General features: G+C 42.2%; 1 protein-coding gene across 3 annotated transcripts in view; it reads right to left on the bottom strand.

Annotated features, from left to right (window-relative positions):
• Positions 1-23,453, bottom strand: part of TULP4 (TUB like protein 4) — a 230,938-nt gene extending 207,485 nt beyond the window's left edge. For all 3 annotated transcript variants that reach the window (XM_048225871.2, XM_057310918.1, XM_048225873.2), the window contains exon 1: positions 23,371-23,453. The gene's annotated coding sequence lies outside the window, so the exon portion shown is untranslated. The remainder of the gene's footprint in view (positions 1-23,370) is intronic.
• Positions 23,454-23,698: the final 245 nt, after the last annotated feature.

The raw sequence follows: 23,698 nt of genomic DNA on the forward strand, positions 1-23,698 counted from the left end.
CTTGTGCTCTCTCACTGTCTGCTCTCTCTCAAAAAAATAAATAAAATCTTTACAAAATAATAATAATAAACTCAAACATTAAAAAATAACTTTCTTTTAAAAAAATGATTAAGATGGTAAATTCCACGTTATGTATATTTTACAACAAAAAAGTTTTTTAATATTCCAATAATGAAGATTTTATAACAATCTAGGAAAAAGTTAAGCCAGGGTTCTACAGATATAGTAGAAGGTTTAGATCAGGGTGGCAATTTCAAGAGGGAATAAATGAAATTATACTGCCAGGGTAAGGAAAAAGACTTAACGATACAGACTAGAATTCAAGTATTCGATAGATATAAATGCTCCATATTTGAGACTTGCTATCTAACTTCATAATTATTAGCCTTTTCAAAAACCAGATTTTTTTTTTTCTATCTATGTCTCTCCACATGTAAACAAGAGAATGGGCTTCAGGAATACAGAATAAAGAAGACAAACCCTTCAAGCCCACGACGGCGGTATGGTGGCAGCAGTCAGGCTGCCAGGGGATACAGGTTGGGTCACACTCCTGAGCCGGGTAATTTTACATGCAGGTTTCCTATGGAGCAGAATTGCTGGGAGGATTAAATAAATATATGAAAAGTACCTTAAATACCTGACTACCACAAGTGATAACTGCTCAATAAATGTAAAGACACTGCTGTTGTAATTCTCTTTATATTCTGCCCATTAAACAACCTTTAAAATTTGAAATAAACTATTAAAAGAATATGTAAAAACAATCATCATTCACCCTGATTCAACTTAAAAATTAAAACGGGACAAAGAATTATGGGGGGAGAGTCAACTTATCTCTAATTAAAATTAAAGTCTACCAAATCTTTGACAATTCCTGCAGAATGGCCTTACTGTGTTGATGAACCATTGGGTAGAGAGAAGGCACAGGGCAAGAACCAAGGACTTCTGCCCTACTAAGAACCCACTTTACATCTTTCTCCACTTCCACGGCCTCCCTGTTAGACACTAAAAGCCCCATTTTACAAATGATTAAACCAAGGCTCAAAGAGTTTAAGTTAAGCTTATCAAAATTCCCCAGGCTGTTAGTGACAGAGCTAAGATTTGATATCTGACTCCAAGCCCATACTTTTTCCACCAAACTGTGTTGCTAGGATTAACAGTAATTTCCATTCTACACCCGTGTTGCTTTGGAATAGGGAGGGAAAGTTGTGTATAATTAGTTGATGAGAACCAAACAATGTATGAAACTAGGCCAACTCTGACCGTTCTCATGGTCTCCAGGATTTCTAGAGGAAATAACAAATGACCAAACCCAAATTGATGTTAAAATGACAGAACCATAGATTAGGAAGAGCCTTCCCAATACTCTGGTCACTCAACATGGGGAGGACGTGGATAATGCACACACTCCAATGCTAGCGCATCTTTCCAGAAAGCAATTTGGCAACAGGCAGAAAGTAAGTAAAGCCAACAGTGGTAAAGACAGTCTGGCTAAAGAGAGGATTAAGCCCAAGATGTTCACCAATAGTGCTACTCAGCATCACTCTAGACATTCCAGGAAGTGCATTACGACAGGAAAAAAGAAAGAAGTCACATAAAAATGGAAAGAATCAAAATCATTCTTATTTGTAAATATTTTTTCATCTGGAAAACCCAAGAGAGGTGAATGAAATTAGTACTATTAAGAGAATCCAGTACAATGGGGGAAAAAAAAAACACAAGAATAAGTTACACAAAATACAATCTGCAGAAAAGAGAGAGAGGTACACTGATGGGCCAGAGAGGAATTTCTAAAAGACACGGAGCAGATGGGACCTGACTGACAGAAAAGTACCAAAGAGCCTTAATTCAACCAGGCGAAAGCAAACACACCACTCTCAACTAGAGATTTAGGCCATGGCTTCCACACTGGGGCAGTGAGGGAAATGGGAGTCTGACCTGCCAGGCCCGCCTGCCCAGCCTCCATGGGCAGGGGAACAACTTTTGGCGTAACGTTGGACTGCCACAGCAACGGGCTAACTGGCAAAGGAGCGAGACTCTCCAATGATCTGGAAGACTTACCAGTGGATGGCCGTGAACCATGCAGAGAGGCCTACCACAGAAGCAGCAGGAGCAGGAACTCGAAATGAAGAACTCTCTTCTGGCCTCTCAGGGACTATGCTCCCCTCAGTCTAACAGTGGTCTAAAAAGCAGTCAAGGCTGCCCTTTCCTCTGTGTGAAGCCAGCCTGGGTTCTTTTCTCACTGAGTGGCTTTGGTTTTCTGTTTGACATGTTGGCATGCCAACCTGGATGCAAGATTTTTGAGGGCAAGACTCCCATCTCTCACTGTAGCTGTGTTCACAGACATGCCAGTGATTGATAACAATGGAAACAGGAAGAGATACCAATTTAGCCCCAGCATGACCACTAGGTCTTGTAACAATTATAGTCTCAGCATTGTACATGTATCATTCTTGAAGATCGGTATGATCTTCTCATCAGCCCACAGACCCTTTGTGAATACTGTCTTGAAATCAGTTCAACTAGGGAAACATCTGTCATTTCTGACATCTGTAAACCACTGCATTGTGCTCTCACTGAAGCAACACTCTGAGTGATGTAAGAATTCTTTGGATGGTCCTTCCTCACTAAACTAAGGTATATTTAAGGAAAATGCAGAGTAATGCATTCTATTTAGCATACACCGAAATTCTCTTCATCTAAAAGTTTAGCCTAAACTCGAACTGAGTAAAGAGCAAACAAAACTGAGCATGAGTGTTAGTATAATCCATTCAAAAGAAACAACCCAGGAGGATCAAAAAGTAGGACGATATTTATCACATCTTTATTTTAAAATAGTCCCAAATTAAAAGCAATCCAAATACCCCATAATACCCAAACACTGAAGTATAATTTATATGCATGATGGAATACTACAGTCCTCAAAAAAGTATAATCACCCAAGCGTCCATCAACACATGAATAAACAAAGTGTGGCATATACATGCGATGAAATATTAGTCAGCCTTAAAAAGGAAGGAAACTCTGACATGCTCCAACATGGATGAACCCTGAAGACATGCTAAGTGAAATGTAGGCCAGCCACAAAAAAGACATATAGTGTGCAATTTAATTTATATGAGGTATTTAGAGTAGTCAAACTCATAGAGACAAAGTAGAATGGTGGCTGCCAGGGGCTGGAGAGGGAGGGGATGGGAATTACTGTTTAGTGGGTATAGATCTTCAGCTCAGGAAGACAAAAAAAGTTCTGGGAGATGGATGGTGGTGATGGTGGTTGCAAAACAATGTGAACGTCCTTAATGCCATCGAACTGTACACTTGAAAACAGTTAAAATGATAAATTTCATTTATATATATTTTATCACGATAACACTGTATAATTATGAAGAACATATGAAACATGAAAAATATTTATGTCATGTTAAATTTTAAAAAGCACACAAAGGTGTTTGTAGTCTTTTTTTTTTTTTTTTTAGATTTATTTGAGAGCGAGCGTGCACATGCACATAAGCAGGAAGGGCAGAGAGAGAGAGAATCTCAAGCAGACCGCCCCCCCCACCGCTGAGCACAGAGCCCAACATGGGGCTTGATCTCTCAACTCTGAGATCACGACCTAGCCAAAACCAAGAGTCAGTAGCTCAACCGAATGTGCCACCCAGGCACCCCAAAGGTATTTGTAGTCTTGATTAAGACTATGAAAAAATGTATATGAGAAAAGGATTAAAAAATGCTCTGATGAAAAGCTGTAATAATGGTGGAGACTGGATGATCTTCCTCTGTTTTACAAATGTACTATAATATTTTGCTGATTTTTATGCTCAAACTTATAAAAACAACAAAAACTAGCACACTAGATATAATACCAAGACAGCAAAGCCATGGTGTCTGCAACCACAAAGTTCCCTCATCTGTTTACTCCTTTCTCCATTCATTCAATCCTAAATTCGGGACAAAAAAAAAGATTTTATATAATGCTGAATATTTGGGGGCTGGGCAATGACCTAAGAACTGGTAGGTAGCTCTGGGTGCACAGAAGGAATTTAATTTTCATCAAATTAACAGCTTCCCTTCTTATCCTCATTTTAAAGTTTAAGAAGAAAGACAGTATTTGCCTTACTTGAGCCAAAATTTTCTATCAACACAACTTCCTTCTTAGTCATTACTTTTAAGCTACCTCGACTCTTTTGTGGGAGAAGCCCGGGGTCTAAGTAAATTAAGTTTTCATCAAATAAAATTTCTCTTAAGTTGGACAGACAAGGAAGTGAGATGGGAAAGAACCAGACCAGGAAGCAGAAGAGAGGATCTGGTCAGCTCCACTGGTTAGTGGCTGGGAGGCCTCCAGCAGCACGCCGCTTCTCCAAATTCAGTTTCCGGTCTGTAAACGTGTAGATTATTTGCTCCACACTTTATCAACAAGTAAGAATCAAAAGTGACATTCATAAAAATGCTCTGAAGAATGTAACATGTTGTAAACGAAAACGTGATGCCTCGTCAAATTCACAATATTAACTTGATCTTTTTCTGTGCTGCCATAAGGTACCCCATGAAATTAGTCCTTTCATATATGCCTTTCTGCTTTTACATTATTACTTCTAACTTGTCATTTTGAAGACACCGAGTCTCCCCAGTCCTCAGAACTCCCTGGCTCTGCATTTGTGATGAGGGCAGTACGGCTCAAGGCTTTCTATTTAAGACCTGACATTTCAGGGGCATCCCCCATGGTTTGTGGAAAGAAGCCCACAGAAGAAGAGAAAGGTCAGGTGGGATAAAGGGCTTCCCACGACCTACATGCAACACTCCCAATTTTCATTCAATAGCAGGGCTCTTCCAGCACTATGTTAGAATACCACTTGGCTTTTAAATCCTTTAAAGCACTAATAAATATTTCCTACCCTTTTGAAGGCAGGAAATTTAGCAGAGCAAGGGGCATGTTAGGGCAGCCGGCCAGAGGGTGTCTTCCACTGCCGCCATGTTTATTCAGGTGCTAATCATGCCCTTCCCCTCAACTCCAATAATATGGCATACTTCACACAATCCACATGTTCCGAGGAGAGAAAACTGTTTGAGTTTGAATTTAAAATATACTAAAACTCGAATGGGTAAAAACCACTTTTCAACTGATGTGCAAACAAAATAGATCATGCACATTTGGAAAAATGACAAACACACATCTTTATAAATCCCCAAATTCTCAAATGGCACTAATTTCCAAAATTATCAGGCCACTCTTCTCCACCTTGCAATCACGAAGTGATACCGTCAAATCTCCTTGGATTATTGCATATAGGTTCACAACTCACACAAGTGTTGAATCCCAATTTAAATCCAATTCACAGAGGGTTCTCAAATTCACACAGGAGATATGTGTGTAACCAAACAACTAAAAATAGGAACAGCTCTTTTTCACCACCTCATATCAGTGGAGGGCATGACCTGCCAATGACCTAGAGACCCCAACGAGATAATGACTGCAAGGATGGACAGACCACTGATACAACTTTTTTTTTTTAATTTAATTCCAGCGTAGTTAACATACAGTGTTAGGTAAGTTTCAGGTGTACGATAGAGTGATTCAACACTTCCATACGTCATCCTCATACATCTTGACTTAAGTGAATGTGATGCAGGAAGATTCAAATTTACGAAGTTAAACTAGCTGATTTTAGGGGGAAAAAATTACAGAAAGATTTTTTCTGATAGCAAGCTCTCCCTGTGCATTTAAAATATAATTTAAAATATTTTATTTATACTCAAGTTTTCAAGAATATGTCTTCCACATCAAGCTATCCTGCTTGATTAAACTTTGATCACAATTTGTTCAAACAATGTGGATATGAAAATAAGCTATAATGTATTCTACTAAAAAAGACATTTAATTTTAGAAAAAGTAATTCCAGAATTCATTGAGCAGGTTCATCTCCTCAACTTAGAGGATTTTTTTTGTTCATAATGGTAGCATCTTTTTGATGATAGTATCTTGGTTTAGTTTTTAGCTTTGTTGTTTTGTTTTGCTTTAAATTTCAATGCAAAGTTTAGGTGGTTTCCCAGCCTGGATCCTTTCATAATTGTTAACACTTTTTATAAACTGTGGCAGGGAAGTTCTTTCTGCTGAACCTCAATGACCTGGTCAACTGTCCTGTGTCCTCCCACAGCTGACCACGAGTGTCACCATTTTCCACGACCCCTCTCAGTTCTTCCCAGGAAATTCTGGAACACAGAGAAAACAGTCTCTCTCTAGACATTTGGTTCCTAATATGGAAAACCGAGTGTTGATGACCATGTCTGCCATAGGGCCTGAGGAATGTAGGATGCTGGTCTGTGACAGAAGAGAATAACTCAAAAGCAATGAGGGAAGCCAAAAAGGGGAAGAGAGAAGGAAAGAGCCAACAGGACCATTCGTGGAGCGTCCCAGTCTCTGGGTCCTGATCTGAGACCCCGCTGCATCCCTACCACGACTGCAGTACACAGCTCAGAACGCTTCCACTAAGTTCCCTTTTTTGCATGAGTTCACTTAGGTCTCTCTGACTTGTAACCAAGAAACCTCTAACTAATAGAGGACCCTACAGTCCTTTCTGCTGACTGTTTTAAAATAGACAAGACAGAAACCTACAGGTTGGTAGGTTGAACCCAGCAGGGTCTGTAGCCAGGAGGCAACAGGTGTCACCCCAGACCTTGCTTCTCTGGCAGGGGTTACAAACAGGGTTAACTCTGACCTCACACATCCTCACCAGGCCACCACAACAAGTAATGCTAGGTTAAAGAAGTGAGTTGTTCTCTTCCACACCCTTGCTTTAAAGCATAAGTCAGGAGACACAGAGCCGCTTTTAGGATACAACTGAAAACCACTCTGCCTGGACAGTAGAGCCTCCCAGGGCAAGAGCAGCAAACCAAACCCAGAGAAATGGGGGCACAGCACCTCCACTTCACCTAGCCAGGTCCCATGTGGAAAGGAAGTATACTCAAGCTTAAAATCCAAAGGGACATCACATTAGGCAGAGCATGCTGATTATTTTTTATATATATTTGATACATGGAAAAGAAGAATCTACCGTTTTTTAAGTACGTCAGAGTACTTGCTAAAAACATCATGATGGTCGCACAACAGTATGAATGCACTTAATTACACTGAACTGTACACTTTATAAATGATTAAAATTATAAATTTTGTTAACTATATCTCACTAGAATTCAAACAACAAAAAAACATGAGACATTTAAAGAGTTACAGAGACAGACTGAACCCCCTCAGTGGCAAACACCATGCACAGTATTACACGTAAGTCATGTGAGTAATGTGTGGCCTTGCCATGGGAACTCGGTACAGAACTGAGACGGATTTGAATGGTCAGTCTGGGTGGGCACAAAAGAGCTGTGGTTTTTCAGGGGGTGGGGGTGGAGACTGTTGAACCCAAGCAGCCATCTCCTGAAATTAGTAATAATGAAAAATCGCTACATAGTCTTATTACCCCCCACCTCCTAATACTTGATCAGCATGGTCTTAACATTACTAATTCCTAAGTACTTCAACATAAACACCTCAGAAGTCACTGCTGGTTTCCTATCAGCCACAAACAGATGGCAACCCAGAAGAGTCCTGTTCCCATTATGCCAACTTGGCGGGAGGCTCACCTGCCACTACCTGAAACACGGATCCCTCCCACTTGTACACAGAAGGCTCCCAAACACAACTACAATCCTGCCCGGATGCCCACTGATCAGCATCCTTAAAAGCATGGGGGGGAAGTCTCATTACAACTCCACTAATTAATAAACATAGGGAGGGACTACATCACATCCTAATATAATTACAGGAACACTGCCGCTTTCATTGCACTTCCACTCTACGGTTCAGGCAGGTTCCCCGCCTGCTTACACTGGGATGGATTCCAGTTTTGCTAATATATCCATATGTATGAGAATCGAACTTAGAGAAAAACCTTTGGAGATGCTAAAAGTTCAATTTCAGATACATTAATGCATCCTTAAATTTTATTTACAATGAAACCATCTATACTGTTTTTGTAACCCCAACCCAGATTTCTTGGCTGCAATTTTTTAACCTAAACGATTCAAACCTTAGAAGAATGACATTCATTCACAAATTATGCTTAAATTAAAACACATGAAAGACGAGCGTGCACACGTGTGTGTGTGTGTGTGTGTGTGTGTGTGTGTGTACTGGCAAGGAGGAAGAAAAGTATCTGCATTATTTACTTCACGAGATTCCAAGCGGAGATGCTCTTCTGTGCTTTCGGGATGCACCCGTGAATCACGAGGGCCTTAAACCACTGGCTACTCCTTGCCTGCTCAAATCAAACTTGACTCTTTGGAATGTTATGCCAAGATTTTCTTTAGCAGGAGCAGCTTAACTTAACTGTAGCTCACTGCCCTCATGCCATACCCTTCAATGTATTTAAATCCTTCAATGGCTCTGCTTTTGCAATAAAAACCAAAATCCCTAAACATGGGATACAAGGCCCAGCATGAAAAGGAATCTCTCTCACCAAGGCTTCTGCCATTTCCTCAGGGAAGCCATCTCTAACCCTCTGACTAAATCAAGCTCTACATTTATATCCTGTACTTCTCCTTCATGGTATGAATGAATGAACGAATCAAGCAAGCAAGCCATCTATCTGGTAGCTACTGCATAAATTAGCAGGTCTTTAGGTACAAGTAACCACCCAATTCAAATTGCCTTAATCAACAGGGAAACTTATTTTGCATAATAAGTCAAAAGCAGGATGGTGGTAGGCTCTGAGGAGTTTCTGTGCTGTTTTCTTGGCTCTGTCCTCTCCCATACACTGGCTTCATGTTCAGACTGTAGCAAAATAACTGGAACAGTTGTAGGCATCACATCCAGACAGTTTTCAGAGGAAAAGGACTACCTAGTGTTGTCATTTTAAGGTTGAGAAATTTTCCAGAACCTCCTGGCAGACCTCCCTCACATCTCATTGGCCAGGACAGGCAGGTCTCTTGCTTACCTGTCCAGCAATCACCTACAGTGAATGGGACCAGCATGAGGGGCTGCAATACATCAGGATCACTTTCTCTGCAGTGACACGGGGACAGAGAGAAGGTCTAAACAAAACCCAATCCCATTATGAAGGAAAAAGGGAAGAAAAGATGGTAGACATGCACTCGACAGGTCTGCTAATTATCAATCTGGGATATATGCTCTGGTCACCAACATTATGCAAGACTGCCAACAGAAACCCTCCACCAGCCTCACCTGGGGTACATCTATAAAACTGACAGGACCAGCTCAGTGGGGAAGCCACAGGGTGAGCAAGGGGGTAGAGGAAGGGACACAGGACTTTTAATCAACTGATGCTGATTCAAGCCCCAAGACTTCTGCTTAACAGTTACATGACTACAGGCAAATCCCTTGGCTTCGGTTTCCTCATAAAATAAGAAAATACGTGCTTGACAAAATGTACAAGTTTGTTGTGAAGACCAAATACAATGGCATACGTGGACAAACTACGCGTTATGCATATGCAAGCAATTACTATTACTTGCAATGCAAAGTCACAAACTACTAAGAAAAAACTCCAGAAAAAAAAAGGCTGACTCCTATCTGGCCAAACAAAAGCAGTTACAAGCTACTAAAGGACATTTTGCTTTAAAAATTATATTCCTATTGGTTACCTGTGGCTTGGTTGGAGGCTTTCCAATATGATCAACTGATTCTAAGAGTTGGGATGGAGTAGAGCAACACTACAGAAATTGTCTTCCGGTTTTCTATAGAAAACCAAAGTCAATGTCCTCTTTGCTCCTTCACTGATCTCTCCTCCTAAAGCATGCACAGCCATCATGTTCGCACTGTTTTCTAGATGGAAAAGCAGGGTAGGAGTGTCTTCCAAGTCAGAAAAGGTTAAGAAAATTAGAAGTGTTTTTAGCTAGGAGAAGGGAGACTGATCTGAACGCACAAGTAGAAGCTACTCATTACCCATGAGAAAGTTCAGCCCAGCTCAACGTACTTGAGCTGCAAAGAGTATAGACAGTAAGTGCAAAGGCATCCAAGGCCTCCCTGCTAATGCTATTTTTATCAAGCAGTGTAGGCATGAAGCCACCCAACATGGCTTCTGTTCCACCTAATCCCCAGCCTGCCATCTCCATCTCTTACTTCCGTTCATCTGTTTCCACTTAACGCCAGGGTAGAGATGGGCAAAGAAGCCACAGAGATTTTCAGACCTTTCTAAGGAGTAAGACATGCATTTATCCGTGCCAAGCACATTTTTCCCAGTAGGTACAACACACTTCATCTAGGCAGTGAAGTCAGAAGACCAGTCACACCCAGCACAAGATTCTGAAGGGTGAAAGCAGTGATATTCTGGGTTTACCCTGATGTCCACAGCATAAAAAACTTCCTTACAGTAAGGGTGCCCTTCTCTCCTAGAGTTAAAAATCAACAACATATCAGGATTTTCCACTCTGGTCCAGGCTAAAGAAGAATGACGTAGGCGTGTGGGAGCAAAGACACCCTACGGAGTGACCAGGAAAGGAAAAGGGAAGCAGCACAGTCAGTGCAGACAATCTGAGAGGCACCTCCAGGCCCAAGTTCCCTGCAGTCCCACACATGTGCAACAGTGCCACGGCCAGGACGAATGCTCCCTAGGGGCAGATGTGTCCCTAAGCCCAGGAATCAAGGATATTCTCCATCTAACCCCATGTATGTGTTAAAGGACTGTACACATTCTACACAAACGTGCTGTGAGCACAGCTACTCTATGGAGCGTGTTGCCATTCAGAGCCTGCCTCCTTAAAACCCACCCCATTTAATACAACATAGTGCCCTAGGAGAAGGACGCTGGGGGGAAAGCTGGTGAAATCTAAGAGAAGTTGAAAGTTTAGTTAATAATGATGCACCAGTATCTTAGTTTTGACAAATGTTCTGTAGTTACATAGGATGTTAACATTAGAGGGAGCTGGGGGCAAGGCATAAAGAAACTCTTTGTACTATCTTTGTACCTTTTCGGTAAATTCAAAATTATTCCAAAATAAAAAGCTTATTTCAAAAAGTTTTAAATACTTGTCTGCTTAAAAAAGAGAGAAAAAAATAATCCATGGAAAACTTTCTAAGCAAGCCATCAAAGTTAAAACATGGAAAAAAGATTGGTAGACTTGAATACACAGAAAACTTACACTTTTATACATCAAAATATGTCATGAACAGATTAAGAGTTGAAAGGCAACCAACAAACTGGGAAAATATACACAAAAGAAAAGGGGTTAGTATTCATAACATAGTAAGCTTTTTAGAAAAGATTTATTTAGGGGCCATGGTTGGGTCAGTCGGTTAAGGCCTGCCTTTGGCTCAGGTCATGATCCCAGAGTTCTAAGATCTGGCTCCTGCTCAGTGGGGAGCCTGCTTCTCCCTCTTCCTCTGCCTGGATCTCCCCGTTTGTACACATGCACGCACGCGGTCTCTTTGTCTCTCTCTCTCTCAAATAAATAAATAAATAAATAAAATCTTTTTTAAAAATAAAAATAAAAAAGATTTTAGAGAGAGCTTGCTCTTCAAGGAGGGGAGGAGCAGAGGGAGAGGGAGGGAGAGAATCCCAAGCAGAATCCTCGCTGAGGAATGTGGAGCCCCGGGCTCAATCCTACATGGAGATCATGACCTGAGCTAAGATCAAGAGTGGGAAGCTTGGGGCGCCTGGGTGGCACAGCGGATAAGTGTCTGCCTTCGGCTCAGGGCGTGATCCTGGCGTTATGGGATCGAGCCCCACATCAGGCTCCTCTGCTATGAGCCTGCTTCTTCCTTTCCCACTCCCCCTGCTTGTGTTCCCTCTCTCGCTGGCTATCTCTATCTCTGTCAAGTAAATAAATAAAATCTTAAAAAAAAAAAAAAAAGAGTGGGAAACTTAACCAACTGAGCCACCAAGGCACCTCAGTAAATTTTTTATTTAAAGAAAAAAAAAGACTACATGCCTAGGTGCTCTATCTGCCACACCTACTTTCACGCACACTTCAAATCTATGACATATCCAAACTCAAACTCAGAGACTCTGTAAACCACCTATTTCTTCCCATTCTACCCACTGGCTCCAAGTTCCCCTGGCCTGGGAGTTCTGCGAGAGAAAGCAAAGCATCAGTGCAGCGTTCCCCAGAAGCAGCTATCTTCTGTTTAATTCATTCGACGAGTCCTAACCAAAGTCTCCTTCTAGAATCCAAAACTCTTTTCCTCTTTATGTTTTGAGTTATGTCAAGCTTAGCTACTTGGTGCCGACAGTAGTGAAAACAGGTCAAACCACAACCAGAAGTGGGAGCCCTGAGCAAAAACAAAGGAGTACAAAGACCCTACACGGCAAACCATACTCAAAACTTCTGTACCAGCCAATCAGAAAAAAAGGAAGCAGAAAAGCCTTTGCAACAGGTGAGCAGTCACCTCCCACTTAGAGCCCCATTTACTTGAATTTTTTAGAGAGATTCGCAGTCAAAGAAAAAGCACCTTTTTAAATAAAATACAGTTACATCTAGGGGCACCTGGGTGGCTCATTCGGTTGAATGTCTGCCTCCTGATTCCAGCTCAGGTCATGATATCAGGGTTGTGGGACAGAGCCCGCATCAGGGCTTCATGCCCAGCATGGACCCTGCTTAGGATTCTCTCCCCTTCTCCCTCTGCCCTTCCCCACACCACCCCTCATTTCTTTCTCTAAAAAAAATTCATTTACAACTAACTCAGAAGTTTACATTCAAACCAACATATCTTAGTAATTTACCGGTTGTTTTTTCTGTTTTTAAATTTAGAAGGGGACTGAGAATTCGAAGAGAGAATGTACAGAGTATATATATATTCTCAGGGATTCACACCCAACACCCCCAGGGGATGCCTGAAACCACAAATAGTTCCGAACCCTATTTATGTTATGTTTTTTTCTTGTACATACTTACCTGTGATAAAGTTTAATTTATAAATTAGGCACAGTAAGGAATAAACAATAACAATAGAATAGAACAATTGTAACAATATACTCTAACAAAAGTTATGTGAATGGGGTCTCTCTCCCTCTCTCTGGAAATATCTTGTACTATTCTCACCCTACATGTTGTGATGATGTAGATGATACAACACCCATGTGATGACGTGAATGACGCAGGCATGTGGTGGAGCTTTAGGCTACCAGTGACCTTCTGGGGCTACCTCAGAAGGAGGATCATCAGGGGCGCCTGGGTGGCTCAGTCATTAAGCGTCTGCCTTCGGCTCAGGGCGTGATCCCAGCGTTCTGGGATCGAGCCCCACATCAGGCTCCTCTGCTGGGAGCCTGCTTCTTCCTCTCCCACTCCCCCTGCTGTGTTCCCTCTCTCACTGGCTGTCTCTCTGTCAAATAAATAAATAAAATCTTTAAAAAAAAAAAAAAAAAGGAGGATCACCTATTTCCAGACTGCAAGTGACTGGGTAACTGAAACAACAGAAAGCAAAACCGTGGACAAGGGAGGACTACTGCACTTCTTCCAAGATGTCCCAATATACATATTATTAATATTAAGTCAGAGTTAGAATATTAAGAATGCTAGCCATACCATCATATTAAAAATTAAGTAAGCAGAAAGTTATAAATCTCATGCAACACTGAAGTTCCACATATAAAACAATATAGAGGCCAAGAAACAAAATATTTTTCACACAGAAAAGAGCGGGACTGTGATGAAAACCACTGGACTAAAAATTCAGTGGTTAAAAGTCTGCATCCCAGTTGATGCACTGTCTTTACCCCATACTCCCAGGCAGATCTCTATTACCCTACTTGCGTGGAGTTACCCACACTATGAGATAGTTCACTTCTCAAAATCATAGTATGTGGTAACAATACTTAAGACCAGAAGAAAGGGGTTAAAGAGAAGGGTTAAACCAAATCCTAACTTCTGGAAGCTCATTCATGATCTAATTTGTGAATAAGTCCCGTCTTCTCAGCATGCCTCTTTCTCCAGACATTTCACCTTAGGTCCACTTTACCACTCATTAGCATCAAAGGAGGTTCAACTCAAACCAATTTTGCTAGTCATTAACAATCCAGTAAAAGGTCTGATAATAACAGAATAAAATTTAAAAGTTGAAGTAATTGGCTTAAATTGACCTCCACAGATTATTAGCATCTTTCACATGACAGCCTATCTCCCACAAAAAGTTCTGGCTGTCTTATATACACAAGAGAAACAAACTGATTTCCCAAAATCAAGCACATGCCATCTTTCTGTGTCATGTGAAAGACAAAGAACTTCAACATCTTAACATGGGTGAAGGACAGCCAAAGAGATTGCACTGCTATGATCATTAGTCAGCCGAGGAGACCACAGTTACATGCAACACACAGAAGGCTAAGAAAGGGAAGACAGTGTGACATTCCTGGGCTCTCAGAATTAAAAAAGATACACCATTTCTGAACCATATGATCAACCTTAAGACTTCTCTATTTATTTACAATAAATTTATTACATTAAACTCATAGAAAGCTGATTTCAAAGCACCTTCTAAACACTTTTGCTTCTATATATGCCTCTGCACGGGAAAGCATTTCTAGCCTAGGAAGGACCTACAATGGTAAAGTTTCTCTAGCACATTTCTTGCACATTAATACACATAAGATACAAATACTATTCACTATACTGAATCACAAGATTTTTCAAAACAACATTAATTTTAATTGATGAAAAACTTAAATAAATCTATTTCATAGAGCAATGAAATTGTGAGGCTTGTTAATGGCAGTGATTAGTTAAAATTAAAGGTTGACATAATTAGATAAAACTGAATTATGGTGATAATTTGCAAACTGCGTGTATCAGCACTTTGCTCTCCCCTGATAACACAGTCCTGGCTGTCACAGCCATTACAATGGCGAGGTGGAGGGAGATGCAAAATCAAACACAAAGAGGATGCCATAAATCCAAAAAGGCTGGGAACTGATGCTCTAGTAAGCTATAACAGATAGATTCTGGGCAGCACCCCAATCCTATACTATTTAATTTATTCCCAAGTCCCTTCGAATCAAAGCTGGGTAAGGAGACAAAACTATATGCATGCCACTTCCTTCTCACTTCTGTCACAGTATTTAAAATTATTACTAATGGAATAAGATAAGCAAACTGTGAGGTATCTTCCGTTAAGAATTGTGTTTTTGGGGCACCTGGGTGGCACAGCGGTTAAGCGTCTGCCTTCGGCTCAGGGCGTGATCCCCGCGTTATGGGATCGAGCCCCACATCAGGCTCCTCCCTGTGAGCGTGCTTCTTCCTCTCCCACTCCCCCTGCTTGTGTTCCCTCTCTCACTGGCTGTCTCTATCTCTGTCGAATAAATAAATAAAATCTTTCAAAAAAAAAAAAGAATTGTGTTTTTATCCAAGCATTTCAAATTATTACAGGAGTTATTATTCAGCTATCAGAAAATTAGTCCAGAAAAGTTAACTTCCTACATAGGAAACACAAGACAGGGTTTCTCATTTCACAGGAAAAGATGACAAGAAAAATGAAAAAGATTCAAACTATTTGTAAGGGCTGGAAAAACTCAGTGAGCTCAAACAACATTCATCTACCTGGCTATGCCCATGATTCAACCTCCTTCAACTTATTCCTCTAAATTAACCAGGGGTATCATTTGTCTAATTTGACAAATGTTGATACACAGTTAAATTTTCTAATTATTTAACAATTAGCAACAGTAAGTCTCGCTGCCTAAAATGTCAGCTTTGGTTGACCAGCATAAGCCTTACAGCATAAGCCTAACTTCTTATGATGCATGTTTTGACATTCTAACCGCTGGAGCTGAATCTGTCCATCTGGTTTTATGGCTAAGCTGGTTGTCTGAAGCTTAAAAGAAGCAGATTATGTGCAAAGATAATCCTGCATATTCTCAGCATATGGTAACATCACCACTGATCAACTTTTCAGGAATAAGAGAACGGGCCCAGGACTAACAGCTCAGCCTACTGCTCACAGAGGACCTCTGACACTACTATTTAGTCACCCATGCTCAGAAACAATGTCATGCATTTTCCCAGGGAGGTAACATATACTCTTAATAGTCGAATATGAAGGAAAGGAATGTAGGGAACAACAAATGTGGTACTGGGTGGGTTTTCTACACAAGACTCCTGATTTCCCGTGCCAGAGACTGAAAATTACACACACACACAAATCAGGAGTAACTGCCTCAGAAGTTTAAACTAATCTTCCCTTTGTCATTTGCAAGAAACTGGTAAAGGAAACATTCAGCAGGAAAGAGCTCAGTGACATCTGTCTATAACATTTAAGTGGAATTTCAAAACATTGAGAAAAAGTTTTTGAAAGTAGATACAAAAGAGCCTTTAGAACCCAATGTTCCAACCAGTAACTAGCTGGATCAACAGCTGAGACTTAAAAGTAAAGGTTGAGACTCTTGTCATAAAAAGTATTCATTAAAAAGGCCACCTTCGGGGCATCTGGCTGGCTCAGTCTGTAGAGCATGCAACTCTTGATCTCAAAGTTGTGAGTTTGAGCCCCACAATAGGTGTAGAGATTACTTAAAAAGAAAAAAAAAAAGTTAAAAAGGCCAACTTCTGGGACGCCTGGGTGGCTCAGTAGCTTAAGAATCTACCTTCAGTTCAGGTCATGATCCCAGAGTCCTAAGATCCAGCCCCACATCGGGCTCCCTGCGGAGCATCTGCTTCTCCCTCTCCCGTTGCCCCTCCCCCTGCTCCTTCTCTCTCTCTCTCTGATAAATAAAATCAAAAAAAAAAAAAAAAAAAAAAAGCCAACTTCTCCGCCTTAATTAGACATGAAAAAGCCAATACAACAAACACTTTAAACCTGTGGCTCTACTACGTCCATTCCAAGGTGGGAAGAGATACCCACGTGTCAAGACTACCAAAAACAGAGCAGAAAAAACTGTAACAACAGAACACCTTGTGCTATGCATTTCCAAACCATTTCACATCTGTTAAGGTCTAAATTAAGTCTTTCATTTTTCAAAAGTAAGAAATTAATATCTTAAATTGTAGTGTGTGCTATCTTTCTCAGAGCTCTTTCACACCCATATTGACTCTATTTGTGCTTTTGATTAAAAATAACCAACAGTGAGAAAGTTGTTCAAATAAGTCTATATTATCTGCACAGCACCTCTGCACACCTAGAGAATAATTCACTACTCACTACAACTTACCACATCATTACTGTTGGAGGATGTCCATAAACACTACTTTTCAATTCTAGTCTTAAAATTCTCTTTCAAGGATGGGAATCACTGACACCACACAAGTACAAGACTTCTATTCCTACTCATTGACATCAGAGAAATATATTTGATCCTGAATTAATCACATTTAAAGGGAAAAACAGCATAACTTTTAAAATCCATAAATAACCCAAAATTTTAATTTCCACCCATTGTTTTCTATGAAAGCAAGAAACCAAATAGAACTGACCCACTGGTATAGGTCCTATCATGCCACAATGGGACGGTAAAGGGAAAAGAAAGACCAAGCTTATCGGAGTTTGTAGTAATTTATGAAGATATGGTAATTAATTCAACATTTTTCAGCAAAGACTTTATTTAATGTTAACTAAATATGTAGTGGCATTTATCTCCTGTCTTCCTAGAATGTATTCTCCTTTCTTTAGCTAAAAGCACCCCAACTTTACTTGTGACTTCTCCTGCATTCCATAAGGTCTTTGTGAAATAACAGAGCAATCATACACACACGCGCACACACACGCACACACACATACACACACACGGAGCAAATTACCCCAACCAGACCAATCATATTTCCTCTCTCCAGGAAAACTGAATCTTATTACACAAGAATGTAACCAGTTGGTACAGTCTTTGAGACATGGTGACCAAACAGACCATCCGTTAGGGGGTTCCCAAAGCCTAGATCCTCACAGGCCTGGTTCTCAACATCCAAAGCCTAGTTGTTCAGCATTTTCTATGCCTATATTTTATGGAAGTGCTACGCTTACAGTTCTGTAACCTGCCTTTTTAAATCAATAATATATCATAGGCATCTTTCCAGACTGGACATAGTATAGATCCATATCATTATTTTCAATGGCATCATGGAACAAAGAACCATAATCTATTTAATGAATTCCTTACTCAAAGTTACTTACTATATAATTATATACTGTAAGTAGTTCTTTATTATATACACATATCTTTGCTAACTTTTCCTATCATATATTTCTTTAGAACACATTCCTAAATATGGACTTGCTGTATTAAAAGCTATGCAAGTTTTACATTTTGATATACAATACCAGCTATTTAGAATGAGTGCATCAATTTAAGTCTCTGCTAGAACAAAGAGTACACATTTCCCTTCTTCACCAGCACTGGAAATCACTATCTGCCTTATTCCCCTTCCAAACTGAGAGATGCCCAAATATTAAGACTACCAAGAGAAGTAACAAAACAATCATAATATAATACTTTACATATATCATGCTTTACCAAATCATATCACATCTAGTAAGGCGTAAATTGAGTCTGAATAACATTGCCAATACAGGGGCGCCTTGGCGGCTCAGTCCGTTAAGCATCTGCCTTCAGCTCAGGTCATGATCCCAGGGTCCTGGGATCGAGCCCCACATTGGGCTCCCTACTCAGCAGAGAGCGTGCTTCTCCCTATCCTTCTGCCCTTCCCCTCACTCATGCTCACTTTCTCGCTCTCTCTCAAATAAATTAATAAAATCTTAAATATATATATATATATATTGCCAATATGATACATTAAAAATGGTGCCTTAGTTGTCTCAGGCTGTCATAACAAAACACCAGACTGATTGGCTTAAGCAACAGAAATTTATTTCACACAGTTCTGAAGGCTAGAAGTCCAAGATTTAAATGCCAAAAAGGTAGGTTTCATTCTTGAGGCCTCTCTTGCGGTTTGGAGGTGGTTGCCATCTGGTCATGTGCTCACATGACCTCTTCTTTAGGCATGACTGGGACAGGGGGCACCAAGCTCTCTGGTGTCTCTTCTTACAAGGGCACTAATCCTATCATGAGAGTTCCACCCTCATGACCTCACCTAACCCTAATTACTTCTAGAAGGCAGCATCTCCAAACACCATTACACTGCAGGTTAGGGCTTCAACATATGAATTTGGGGAGGACACATTCAATTCATAACAAATGGCATCTTATCATTGTTTTCTAATTTCATTTTTTTAATTACTCGTGAAACTGCATATTTTAATATGTTTATTGGTCATTTATTTTTCCTTTTTTTTTCTTCCTCTGAAAATGGTCTGTTCTGATTCCAAATCTGGAATAGGAAGGGTACAAGATGAGCCTGGAACATCTCGTCATAGCAGAAAGCAAAGAAGCTACTATACATTATTAGAGGCATGTCATAAGGATTTGGAGCCAACCTGACTAAGCCTTAGTCACAGAGATAGGGCAATTTGAGCATCAGAAGGAAACTAACTGGAGGGGCGCCTGGGTAGCGCAGTCTTTAAGCGTCTGCCTTCGGCTCAGGGCGTGATCCCGGCATGCCGGGATCCAGTCCCACATCGGGCTCCTCCACTGGGAGCCCGCTTCTTCCTCTCCCACTCCCCTGCTATGTTCCCTCTCTCGCTGGCTGTCTCTCTGTCACATAAATAAATAAAATCTTTAAAAAAAAAAAAAAGGAAACTAACTGGAATGGACTGAAATGCATCATAAATGCTAAAATAGAGGTGTCCATAAAGATAACTCAAAAAAAAAGAGAGAGAGAGAGAAAAAAAAACCCTCATCTATCACCATTGGAGAATGCTAGGAAAATAACACATGATTTTGGAAAGTGGTAAATAAAGGGAAATAGACATTTTCCCCACCCTTCCTATATAATCTATACCGCAGGGTGAGCCCTATATATTCCTCCATACAGCACAATATACCACCAGACCACTGTTATAACATTAGCTAGGAAATAGAAACATCATCTGCATCATCTGCAAATTTCAAAAAGGTGTATCGTACGTCACAATCCACATGCAAGGGAAATGACAGGACCCAGCAAGGATATAACATACATATAAGCTTTATCCCCTATGGATCCTATATTTTTTAAAGGTACTGTGCACTAAAGAACTAATTTTCCTGTTTTAACACAAATATCTTCAATCCCCAGTGAGAGTTCCTGTTCATCATGAGGTTACCATGATTGTTAACATTCAGTATAAAATTTAGAAGGTTTATAAACAAAATGTGATATACACATATGGATGTGGTACATACATATACTAATGGAACATTTATTAATTAGCCTTAAAAAGGTCGGAAATTCTGACACATGCTACAACATGGGTGAACCCTGAAGACATACTAAGTGAAGTAAGCCAGTCACAAAGCTGACGACTGTATGACTGCACTTACATGAGGGGCCCAAAGTAGTCGAACTCAGAGAGAGAGAAAATGGAAGGGTGACTGTCAGGGCCCAAGGAAGGAGGGAATGAGAAGTTATTGTTTAATAGGTACAAAGTTTCAGTGCAGGAAGATAAAAAGTTCTGGCCGAGGATGGTGGCGATGGCTGCACAACAATGGGAATGTACTAATGCCACCAAACTGTTAAGATGATAATTTTTTTTAAAGATTTTATTTAATTGTCAGAGAGAGAGAGAGAGAGAGAGCCAGCGCACAAGCAGGGGCAGAGGCAGGTGGAGGGAGAAGAAGGCTCCACGCTGAGCAGAGCCCGATGAGAGACTTGATCCCGGGCTGAAGGCAGACGCTTAACCAAGTGAGCCACTCAGAAGTCCCAAGATGATAAATTTCATATGTATATTTTGCCACAGAAAAAAACAGTATGTTTGGTATGTTAAAATTTAATAACTGAATTAACATTATCCCAGCGAAATTAAAAGAAATTTTACATTTTAATTACATATTCCCTGCTGTCGCAGCAGTCTCACTAAGGGCAAGAGAACAATTTCAGTAAGGTAATACTGAAAATACTTCACAGAACCCTACACAGGAGCCAGTGCAATAACTAAATCAAGTATTTCATAACACAAGTTTTACTCAATTTTTAATGAATTTTTATGAATCACATGCATAGCTGGCCCACTCTATCTTCAATCTTTCTCCACACACAGAAAAGAACAGGAGGGAGACTGCAATTGCTTTTGTAAATGCAGCGGAACAGATGAAGAACAATGTTCTAGCTTCGCCATGCACATGCTAGGCACTCAATAAACATTCCCGGTTTCCAGTGCTCAGTGAACCTGCAGTAAAACCAAAGAAAACCTGGGCTTCACGAGCTGTCCGGTACACTGGCTGGTGAGAAGGCGGACATCCCACTGGAAGGAAGGGTGCTGTCTCTTTACCAGTCTTCCACTACTTGGGATCTTGGCATTAAGCCTGAAACAAGTTTCATGTACCACGTACCTTTTCATAGGTCAAAGAGGTTTTTTTTTTTTTTTTCAGAGTTTTGGTGGGGAAAATGTGTGAATAACCAAATTACGGCTCCATATGAAAACAGAAAGTTCAATATGACACACACGTCCTTTCTAAATGAAGTCAATTTTAAAGTATACAGTAGAAACCACATTATTATTATTTCTCAGGCACAGGAAGCAATGCTGGCTTTCTACTCTCGTCCCCTGAGAGCTCCACTATGTTAAAAATTTTCCCCATATGACTCCCTCTAACTCAGGTCTACATACTTCTAACTCTAGAGGTCAACCACCTCTCCTATCACATGAAGATCCTGCTACTTTCATGGCCCTTACTAAAATAGACCACTTAAAATTCTTAAAGAAAAATTCACATCTTCAAATAACTCCTTCCTACAAATTATTACTCTTTAAATTGAGGAACTAAACACTAGGTTTGGCTTTTCACAATTTATTCACATATTCATTTCCACGACAGTAAACTATCAAGACACAAGGGGGACGCCTGAGGTCCTCCCAGTCTGAATATGGCTATCATTGCACAACGTTGAGATCAGCTTCTAAAATGTCCCACCAGGCAGCCAGGAGGCTGGGCGGCTGCTCTCTGGATTGCAGTGTGGCTCTGTGCAAGGTGCCCTGTCACTATACATCCATCACAACCTCAAACCCCAGCTATCTGACGCTGCCAGGCCTGCTGATGAGCCCTCTCCAGGACCACAGCACGGTTCCCAGTGGCCTTGAGGGCAAAAACTAAACTCCAGCTAACAAGAAAGAGAAACCCAAGACACAGAGAGGCAGAAAGAGCCCCCGCAAAGGCGGATTTTTACATTCTTCAAAACGTTAGAAATAAATTATCTTTCTCTATGCTTTTTGAAAAACCTGCCTACTGGGCGTCCTTAAGGAGCTGCTGAACTGTAAAATACAAACAGGAGAGCCCCCAAACACAGAAATCCAGGAAACAGAGCCCTGCAAGGGAAGCTGACTGTCCCCAAGAAGTGTTAGAAGACTTTCTGATCACCACAGCAATTTAGCAGGTAAGTCACATGCCATCCCCGGTAGTCGGACTGTGTCACCCTCATTTCCTTCCACAAAGCTAGATGGCCCTCACCTTTCCAACCTTGAAGTGGTGTGACAGGAAAAAGTAGACACCTCTCCCTGCTAATTGCCCAAGCGGGTCAAACTTCGGAACCAGCATCATGCACTTTGTTTTGAAGCACAGAGAAAAGAGGAAGGGTTGGTATTCTAAGTGGAATCTCCGTGATTTGCCAGAGGAAAAAGCACAGACCAGACAGCAGAAGCGCCAGCATTTCCATGCAGCTGCCACGACAGGTGACCGGGCCGCTTTGCAGACACCCCGCTCGCTCGGGGGTTTCACCGAGGTGGGGCGGGAAGGAAGGGGAAGGAGGGAGGGAGACAGACTGGAGAACGAGAAGGTGGGCAGAGGCAGGGAGGGAAATCCACTCCATCCAGACGTTGGGGAGGAAGAGGAGGAGCACAGCCCCGTCTCCCTGGGGAAACCGTTTTAAGGGATTTTCTCTCTCCACAATTAAGAAAAAAAATGGCTCCAAGCCAAACGCCTCCTGATTTACACACACACACGCACACCAAGCTCTATTTCGCCCCATTTTCTTGTACGCTGAAACAAAAGGCTAAAACAGCAAAACAGCAGCCAGCGCCGCCCGGAGCCCGGTGTCCGCCACCCTCTCCCACCGCGCCCTCGGGAGAGCCCACCCAAGGCGGGCCGCCCGCCGCCCGCCCCCCGCCCGGGGACCGGCCCTCCCGCCGAGCCCGGGCGCTGCCGCCCTCTCGGCCCGGCGCCGCCCGACGCGCCCCCCGCCGGCGCGCGCACACAGGGGCCTGGCCGGAGCCGGGGGCCGGGCGCCCACCTCAAGGGACGGGCGCCCGGCCGGGCTCCGGAGGGCGCTCCCGGCGGCGCTGGGGCCCGCCGCCTCCCCGCCCCGGAGGGCGGCAGCGCCCGGCCCCGGACGCCCGTGACAGCGGCCCCGCGCCCGCCTCACCTCCTAGCGCCCGTGGCGGCGGCCCCGCGCTCCTCCGCGCCTCTCCGCCTCCGCCTCCAGCAGCCCCGCGCCGCCGCCGCCGCCGCCGCCGCCGCCTGCGCCCCCCCCTGCCGCGTCTCGGCCGAGTCTCCGCCTCCCTCGGCCGCCGCCGCCGCTGGGCCCGGCTCCGCGCCACGTGACCGCGCCACGTGACCCGGCGCGGCTGGCAGGCACCTCCCCGGCCGGCCTCGCGCCCTCGCGCGCTGGGGACCCGCGCCCCGGCGGTTGACGCCCGCCCCCGGTCGGGCTGGGCATCCCCCCACGCCCCGCCACCCTCACGTGGCGCTCT

This window comes from Ursus arctos, unplaced genomic scaffold, assembly GCF_023065955.2.
Source record: "Ursus arctos isolate Adak ecotype North America unplaced genomic scaffold, UrsArc2.0 scaffold_13, whole genome shotgun sequence".
Taxonomy (NCBI): Eukaryota; Metazoa; Chordata; class Mammalia; order Carnivora; family Ursidae; genus Ursus; species Ursus arctos.